The sequence below is a fragment of the Polistes canadensis genome, unplaced genomic scaffold (genome assembly GCF_001313835.1).
Source record: "Polistes canadensis isolate GaletaPanama2010 unplaced genomic scaffold, ASM131383v1 scaffold_422, whole genome shotgun sequence".
In the NCBI taxonomy this organism is placed as follows: Eukaryota; Metazoa; Arthropoda; class Insecta; order Hymenoptera; family Vespidae; genus Polistes; species Polistes canadensis.
In genome coordinates this window covers 33,124-42,559 of record NW_014569969.1, presented here as the reverse complement: position 1 = coordinate 42,559, position 9,436 = coordinate 33,124, and the positions used below count along the sequence as shown (strand labels likewise).

Sequence of the window (9,436 nt, the reverse complement as noted above, 5' to 3'; positions counted from 1 at the left end):
TTGCCCAGACACACGTGCACGGGACCACACCCGTCGTTGTCGTCGTTATCCTCCTCCTATTCCTTTTCCTTGTGTTCAGCTTTTCTACATATATTTACGTAAGTTATACAATGTTACCTATCTATGTATACGTTTATATATTCTATCTATGTATGTGTATACTCGATATATTATCTATTCTTCTATTTTCTGGATTCTATCGTCTCGTCTATGGATTTCAACTTATTATTTTTTTCTTTCAAATTTTAACCATTATTTAATTCTACCGTTTATTCTCTCTCTCTCTCTCTCTCTCTCTCTCTCTAACAATCGTAATTAAAAATCTCTAATAAAAATCATTCGAATCGTTAAATCGAACTCAAAGATTTAAAAAAAAAAAAAAGAAAAAAAAGGAATAGAAACAAAAAAGGGAATTTATTTTCTAGAACATCTTTTGTCTCTATTATTCTTTATTTAATAAATTTATTAATTAAGCAAGCTTTTCCCAACCTTTATACGTATCTTCAATTTAGGCCGACTTTTAAATTAATCTCGTTACACTTTTGTAATATATTAAATAAAATGCATGAATGAACATAGCTCTAATATATATGTATTTGTTGAAATTCTCGGGGATGCATATTTTTATCATTTCTTTTCAATAGCGAACGCAAGAAAGATCTTTCCCGTTTCAACGAGGAGAGTACCGGTACAAATATCACCGTATATTTTCCATTTACTTCTCTCTTTCTTTCCTTGAATAGTAAACCACAGCTGGTAATAGAAAATAATGTAGAAAAACAGTGATTGTCAATCGCGTGTTGAGTTTCAGGTTCGTCAGTTAAATAGTGATTAACAATAGATGACAGAAAATATTCGAACAAATGCTCAATCGAAAATCATTAATTACATTTTCGGCCGAAAATAATTTATGTAATTAGCATTGCTTAAAATTTCATAAACAATTCACAAAAAAAGTGATCACTGATCTATATAAAATGCATCAATATTAGTATGTAAAAGTATTAACAAAAATCATACTTATTCCAATCCAGATTTCTGTCATGAAAAATGTATTTTACGATCAATAACTCAAATTAATATAAATGTTAATTAATTACATGAACATAGATGATATTTTATTTTACACACTAATTAAAAATATATATCGTATTAAAGAAAGTATTCATTTAAAAATTAAGTTTATGTTATTAAAATAAATATTTTAACGATCTCGTCGTGTTAAATTAGTAGGTTTAACCCTTCTTTGCATGATGATGGACATTACAATCATAATATTAGGTCAACAAAAAAAGGTACTCAAAACCCTTGTACTGTTTATTTATTGTTGCTGGCAACTTCAAAAATAAAAAAAAAAAAATCATGCAAAGAAGGGTTAAATAAAAATTATCAAAATGTGATAAATATATGAAAATAATAATAATAATAATGCGATTTGATTATTTTGTTTCACGGCTATCTCGTCGAGTTACGTAACGTGATAACACGTTGCGTGACTGACCGGATCCGTTTTGACGTTGCGTATTATCCTTGAACGTCGACGCCTGTACACTGTTTCGAAAACTCATGCTGCTTAATTAACATTTTCATCGAGCACGTGTCTGCCTACATATGTAGTCAGATATGTATATGCGTGCATATAACATATGTATATATGTATGTACACGTCGAGTAGCTAGAATAGAAGCAGCATCAGCATCAGCATCAGCAGTAGTAGCAGCAGTAACGTTTCCCTGGCACAAACCTCCGAAAGCATATCGATTAGGTTTCAGGACACATACACACACACACACACACATACATAAAGACACAAACATTCTCTCGAGCCAATGACGTCCCGTACGATGGACATTGCGGTTAATGTCGTCCTCTCATGTAAGAACGAAAGCTGAATCTAGAGGAACGCCAATGAGAATTTTCCTTCCATGGGTTTTCTTGCCTTTTTTTGTTTCTTCTTTCTCCTCCTCCTATAATGCAAGAATTCCTTTTTCTCCTCTCCGTAACTCGGTCATTCTGGTAAATTTCTATTAACAGATATCACGTTCCTACGAAAGTTACTTAAACATAAAAGAAAAATGATGAAAAATTCACTACTCTACTGGTTTTGATAAAATTCTCCTGCACCGACACACTCGTTATTGTCAAATGCAGATTCGTTGAAATAATATATGTTGAAATTTACTCTAACGAAAGAATAAGAATAATAATATAATTCAATTATATTCGAGAGTCGTAATAATATCATACAATATTCTATAAATATGTATTTAAATTATACTTTATAATAATTCTCAAAATGATATATGAAAATAATATAACGATAATTTTTAAATATAATATATAATAATATAATATATATCTTATTAAATATATTTCCTTCTAATTGATAAAAAAAAAACCAAATTAAAAAAAGGTGGTTTTTATTACATTATAAGAGAAGAAGAAGAAGAAGAAGAAGAAAACTTCTCCAACTATTTTCCATACTATTTTCGTATAATCGATAAAAATATTCTTTAGTATCGTTCATTTTTTCCTTTATTTTTCTTTCCTTTTTTATTCTTTTATTCTTTCTATCTATCTATCTATCTCTGTATCTTTCTTGAAAGCTTTACAAGTATATTCGAGGAAGTAGTTCTCCTTTAAGGATTCTCCGTTGTCGTTGGTTAACACCGATGTACATAGATTCAACCGTCGGCCGCCTGCATTAAGATATCCACGACTCTATGGAGTTAGAGAAATGGGTACGGATTTACTTCAGAAACGTAGGGTCTACCCGTTGTCCTATCCACAAGATGCTTTACAAATGAATACAGGACAAAAAACGCATTACGTACTAATCCAACTCGTATTTATATCTCTGCGTCAACTCTCGTTGCGATGATAATATATTTTTCAAGAGAAAATACATAGATATACATATACTTATTTATATACATACATACATACATGCATATATGCATAGATATATATATGTGTGTATACTTTTGTTAACCAACTACGTCATTTCCTCGAGAGAAATCAACTTTTTCATTTTAATGAAATTTTTCTTATTTTTTATTTTTTTTTCAATTTTAAAAAATTCTGTGAGATGTTCATTTATATTAAGGATTACTAACTAAAAGAATATATTCATTATTTTTACGAAAGACAAATAATTTATATTTAATTATAAACTAAATCGGAGATGAGACCCCAGTCGTATGACAATCTATATTTTTTTTTTTTTTCAGTTAAAATTTCTACATTCGATTTTATTGCTTCGCTTTCTTTTGTTTCAAGGCAAAATCAAATCGTAACGAATGTAACCTATTTTTTGTTTTTCTATTTTTCCTTTAAAGAACAGTTTTTTTCGATAATTATTATTTAAATAGGTTAGCTTAAAATGTTTATAATTAAACTGTAATATCTTTTTCTAATAGAGGTAAACCGATCGATGATAATTTTTTTTTTTTACAAAAACAAAGATTGATGTTACATTATAATTAAAAAAATAAAATATAAATTGATCGCGAATGTAATACGAAACTTTGACATGACGAAGTTATTTGAGAATACTTAAAGAACATCGATGAAATAAGTAGTTTTTAAACCGTGAACGTCGTCCTCAATATTTCCAATTTTAGTTCGACGTCGAGATATCGAAAATTGACGGTAGTTTGTTCCTTTCCTATCAGTGGACAGAATCGATCCTCTTAGATACCTTTTTAACCAATTTTTATCTCTATTACTGTAAGTTTCCTTTTTTTTTTTGCGGCGAAACCGTTGATTCCATTTTATTTTCTTCTTCTTTCTTTTTTTCTTTCTTTCTTTCCTTATCTCCTTCTTCGATTATAAAATTAATTGAATATGATCTTTACCAATGGAAACTTTCAAACCTTACCAATTCTATTGACTTTATTATTTTTTTTCCCCAAGTATTATTTACATTTAGAAAAACTTTGACAAATATTTTAGCTTCTTAATTTAAGCGGTTTATTATTATTAAAATAATACAAATATTTCTTTATTACTTTTCCCCGTATTTTTGAAATTATTTTAAGTAGAAGTAAATAAAGGGAATAGAAATTGAACGAATTGAAAGGTACGCGTTGTATCGAACATTTGTTTTTTCTTTTTGTTTTTTTTTTTCATTAATTATTATCGACAAGAACAACGATCTTTGAATAGACGAACGTGATTTACGTATGATTTTTTTAAAATAATAATCCGCCTTAAATAAGATCTATCGATTAACTCTTTTAACCCCTTTTTTTTCTACGAGTGAATAAAGTAATCAAGTTACGAAACTTTCTCATTTTTCTTCTACAAATTAATATTGGATAACAAATAGAACGAAAGGTAGAAATCGATATGTGAAAAAAAAAAAAAGAAAAATACTGAATTATATCGAATGGTTTTTATTTGTAATACGAAACTGTACGTTAAATTAAACTCATCTACACGATGATAATTTTACAATATATTACTTATTCGTTCATTTACACATTTACTCATTTACTCATCGATTGTGAATCATTTAGAATTATAATACGTATACGATTTTGTACAAAGAATGAAAGCATGGAATTTTCATCAGAAATAAAAAGAATTGTTTTACTAAAAAGAGACGATTAAAAAAAATCGAAACTTTGGGAATGTATTCTAAATAAATTTACTATTATTACCAATACAGTTGGAATATTCGAAAGAATTTGTTAATCATTATAATTCGACGAATGATAAACTCTGCATTCTTACACAGAAAAAAATTATCGTAAAAATTGTTTTATATATATAATCGTTACAATTAATCATAAATATCTTTAAATAGCATATATATCTTTTACGAACATAGATTTGATCTCACAATAAATACGTAGTATATCTATAATCTCAATCATTTTGTGGTATTCTCTATATAAAATAAAAAGGTAAAAAGAAGAAATTAGATAAAAAAAAAAGGCCGCACTCACAAAAAAAAAAAAAAATACATAGGACGAATATAGAGAGAAATAACGAAGTTCAAAAAAGCAAAGAGCGAGGAATAGCATCGATGCGATTAAACGAAATACGTTCGAATCGTCGTCCGATAGCCGTAAAAGCGAGTTCGAGAGGTGCTTTTAGTCGCAATGAATACGTGTAGCGGTTCACGGCCACTGGAAAGTGGATACCCCTTTTACTCAACTTAAAACTCCGAAATTCGTCTGCAAGGGAAACGAGCGTTCTCCTGTGTATGTAAAGTAAATATCTTTTGAACGACCATAAACGAACCCGGTTTTCATTTGTAATCGATACGAAACGGTCGCCTTTTTTTTCTTCTTTTTTTTTTTTCTTCCCCCCCCACTATCATCAATAAATTTTACGCTGATTATTCATGATCGCGTGTTATAAATAAAATAATAAACAAAATCGAACACACATTTTAAACGTATGCAAATATTATATCGTTGATCGAACGTTCTATGCAAAAATAAAAAAAAAAAAAGAAAAACAAATTATAAAATATCTCGTTTCAACTAATCGAGATATAAAACATAATAGAAAAGAAAAGATATCGTTGTTACAAAATTTGATATTCAAATAATTGAAATAATAATACACAATACTAAAATACATATAAATAATTTACGTCAATCAAGTGTATAGTTTAAAAATAAGTACTAAAGTACATTATTTCCACACATGATACATACACACACACACTCATATATATTTATATTATCAAGGATCAAAAGTTTAAATAAAAAAAAATAATAAAATATCTCGTTTTAACAGATCGATAGTGTATCAATAATATACATAATATATAAAAGAAAAAACAAAAAAAAAAAGAAAGAAGAATTGCGAAATTCAACAATTTTCCAAATTTCTTCAACCACCACCCCATTTTCTTTTTCTTATCTTATCAAAGAGTACGGTGTATACACGAAGAACAGGAAGACCGACGTTACGGTGAAAATAACGCAAAGCCGCGAGAAAGGAAAAGAGAACGGAAGAACCTGCGCGTTTGAGATTTGCACGGTAAACAAGAGAGAGAGAGAGAGAGACAGAGAAAGACAGAGAAAGAAAGAAAGAAAGAAAGAGCTTTTTGTACGTCGGATTTGTAAAATTGATTCCACCATCGAGTCCGTGTTTACGACGTCGCCCGCTGCACGAACGACAAGCCGTGGCCCGAGGAAAAGAAAGACGATTTATTTCGCGTCAGCTTTTTTCCCTTTCCCCTCCTCTTTCCAACCCCTTATCCACCCTCTCTCTCTCTTTCTTTCCTTTCCCCTTTTTTACTCTTTCTTTTTCAACTAAACGCCACGGACGTTCCGCGTACATTCGCCAAACGATACGAAAGGAGAAGACCACCACCAGTTCACCAACCTGTTTTCCTCAAGCCTCTTATCGACGACCATTCCCCACTTTTCCTCCCCCTTCCTCCTCCTCTTCTTCCTCCTCTCCTCCATCTGTCCACGATTCTCTTACTTTCCGCTTCGAAATTCACGGACTCGTACCTTTTCCCTTTCTTCTTCTTCTTCTTCTTTTTCTTCTGCGGATTTTGTTCCTCTCTTTCTTATCGACCTCTTCATCCTCCTCATCCTCCTCCGACTCCTCTTACCCTTGCCACCCCTATATCCCTCACCTACTCTTCCCCACCACCCATTTACTTCCTCTCTTATCTTTTTCCTTTTCCACTACAAGCTTTCTATGTTGCCACGAGATTTTAATGTCAATGTACGTCTTTCTCAAAAAGCTCTTCCTCGTGATCGCGAACAACGGCAAGAAAGTAAATTTATGAGCCCCCTTCTTTGTATTTCCGCGTCTTCACTTTCATCCCCCATGCGAAACGATAGCAAATTGTATGAGTATATGTAGATTTATATATCAGTAAGTCGTAAGAAAGTATATTTTGTGAAATATAAGAATATATATGTTATTATTCTAACAGTATCTCGATTACCATAAAACTATATGATTTATTATTTACAAATAATTAAAAAAATCTCTTTAATAGACAAATATATAAATTAACAGCATTTTTGTTTAGAACACAATTAATTTGTTCTTAAAACATTGTATTAATAATAAATATTATTTGGTTATTTTAATTAATCAATGATTTATGATCTATATTAGAAAGAAGTTGAACGAGTAATTTATTAAAATTATTTGGTAAAAATTAGATTCAACGTGACAAAAAGATAATTTCAACTGAATAATTCGAAGTATACTCACCGATGACGTTTAGAGTATAATTCAACGACATCTTCGGCTCGGTGCTGACCTGGCACTCGTAAACCCCGGAATCTCGTTCTTGAGGTGACTTGATCTGCAACGTCCAGTTTTCAGACTTGTCCGGATGGATCACTTGGAACCTCAGATCTGAAGTATACATAAGGATTCCGGCGCTAAGGATATGCATATCCCTCTTCCGCATCCAGGATACCTACAAAGTAAGAGTATGTTAAACTAAACAACATCGATCATTCTTTTTTCTTTTTTTTTTAAAGCTATATTCGCAGTAAATGCAGTAAGAAATATTCGAGTCACCTCCCCACTGTATATTTAAAACGATCGATATTTTCTTTTAATGCAATATTTTTCAATTCTCATATCTGTGTATGTGTAAACATATTTTAGAATTATGAAATATTATACGAATTTAAAATAAATAATTAAATAACGAACGATATGAGAAAATAATCATAGAAATACGTATACAGTGAGTCCCAGAAGTATTCGTATAACCCTATATTTATAAAACAATCAAATACTCTTATCAGATCAATATTTGTGATCACAATTATTTGAAAATGTAAAAATAATTTGATAAAACATATATTAATTATTCAAATGTTCTACATTTAGATAATCAATATGTTTTTCGTTATAATATAGAAGTAAGTTACTTTAAAAGGTAAATTTGAATTATAACCGAGCTAAATTCAACTATTTAAATAGTCTATCAAAATGAACTTTAATGAAAGACAAATAATGAACACATAAAAGCTTGTCTAAATAAATCATCATAGGGGTTATTTTTACTGTAAACAAAGATCGATATCAAACGTATTTCGTCTAGGGTATTTTATCGTTAGTTCGAGATTCATAATGACATTTATAGGACTTTATAACAAATCAATGGGAACAAATAAAAAAAAAAAAAGAAAAAATCAAGTAGAGAGAGAGAAATCGTCAAGAATTTAATGAACTCGGTGAAACTCAAACGAACGATTCACCCTGTGTGATTTCGTATTGTACAAACGGCCACAGGCTAATTTTGGCATCGCAGGATCACCGCAAAATAGAAGAGGAAGAGAGAGGAAGAGAGAGAGAGAAAGAGAACTCGGAGTTTAGCAACAGTAATACTAATCTAAACGAGCGATAGTAGGAAGCTACTTGTATCAAACGGATTGATCGTTTCTACCAAACTCACGATCCTCATCGATTGACCATGAATGTCACGTTGGAAACTGAGTTCCTTATGAAAGCTTCTACAACCACTAAGTGAATCCAATATGTGTGATCAAAAGCATCCCACAACATTCTATGTCGTATACCATATACCAAAAGTCTCTATTACAACTTCCTAGTTGTTTAATCGATCTTCTATCTATTATCGATCATCTCGCTCAAAAATTCATTATAATATTAACTATTTTTCGATTATACAAAAATATTATATATGTATTTAAAAATAATGTGATTGTTATTATTAATAACACGTATTCGTATAAATCGTATTAAAGTTTATCTTACAAACAAATAAACGTTATTATTCGATCGAGTTATTCGTGTTAATAAAAATAAATACAAAATTCAAATAAACGATCAATATAAATGAAGGAAAAGAAAAAAATCTAATAAAAATTATCCCAGAAAGAGAATCTTTAATTTATTATTTTTTTCAAAATAAAATATCTCGAGCAGTAAAGAAAATTTTCTTTGAAAAGCTTTTCTTAAATCAGTATTACATAACATGGTAAACTTATCAAAAGAGAAAAAAAAATGGACAAGAAATTTCGTGCCTAATAAAGTAAAGGTCTTCTCTCTTACCATTTATCTCCTCGGAAGATCCTTTTCAAACGACGTCAGTTGACTTACTGACGACTAATGCGTGTTTCTTATAAGTAAACGGATATTCACGAGGAACAGCAAAGTCACGGATCTAAATAAAAACATACTAGGTGGAACGCACCAACATACGGTGTAGCCGAGTTCCGTAAACGTGTTCAAATAATAAAGATGTAGTTTAATTTTGTTGAAAATTAATATCTCTCCCTCTCTCTCTCTCTCGCTCTTATTGAAATAGTTGATTATACGAATCTGATAATTATTTTTGCAAACACACAAAATGATGGATTTTTAAATTGAAATTCGATTCTATCTTTTTTAAATTATATTTCAAAATGTTTTCTTTTTCCTTTTTAGAATAAATCAAATAATCAACTTTTTTTGTAACTATACAAAA

The 9,436-nt window shown here is 30.0% G+C and overlaps 1 long non-coding RNA gene across 1 annotated transcript in view; it reads right to left on the bottom strand.

The window, feature by feature from the left end:
- Window positions 1-6,622: 6,622 nt before the first annotated feature.
- The window catches only part of LOC106792399, a 25,854-nt gene continuing 23,040 nt past the window's right edge, over window positions 6,623-9,436 (bottom strand). The window contains exons 2-3 of the long non-coding RNA XR_001382286.1: window positions 7,201-7,411; window positions 6,623-6,792 (exon numbers count right to left, since the gene is read on the bottom strand). This is a non-coding gene — a long non-coding RNA (uncharacterized LOC106792399). The remainder of the gene's footprint in view (window positions 6,793-7,200; window positions 7,412-9,436) is intronic.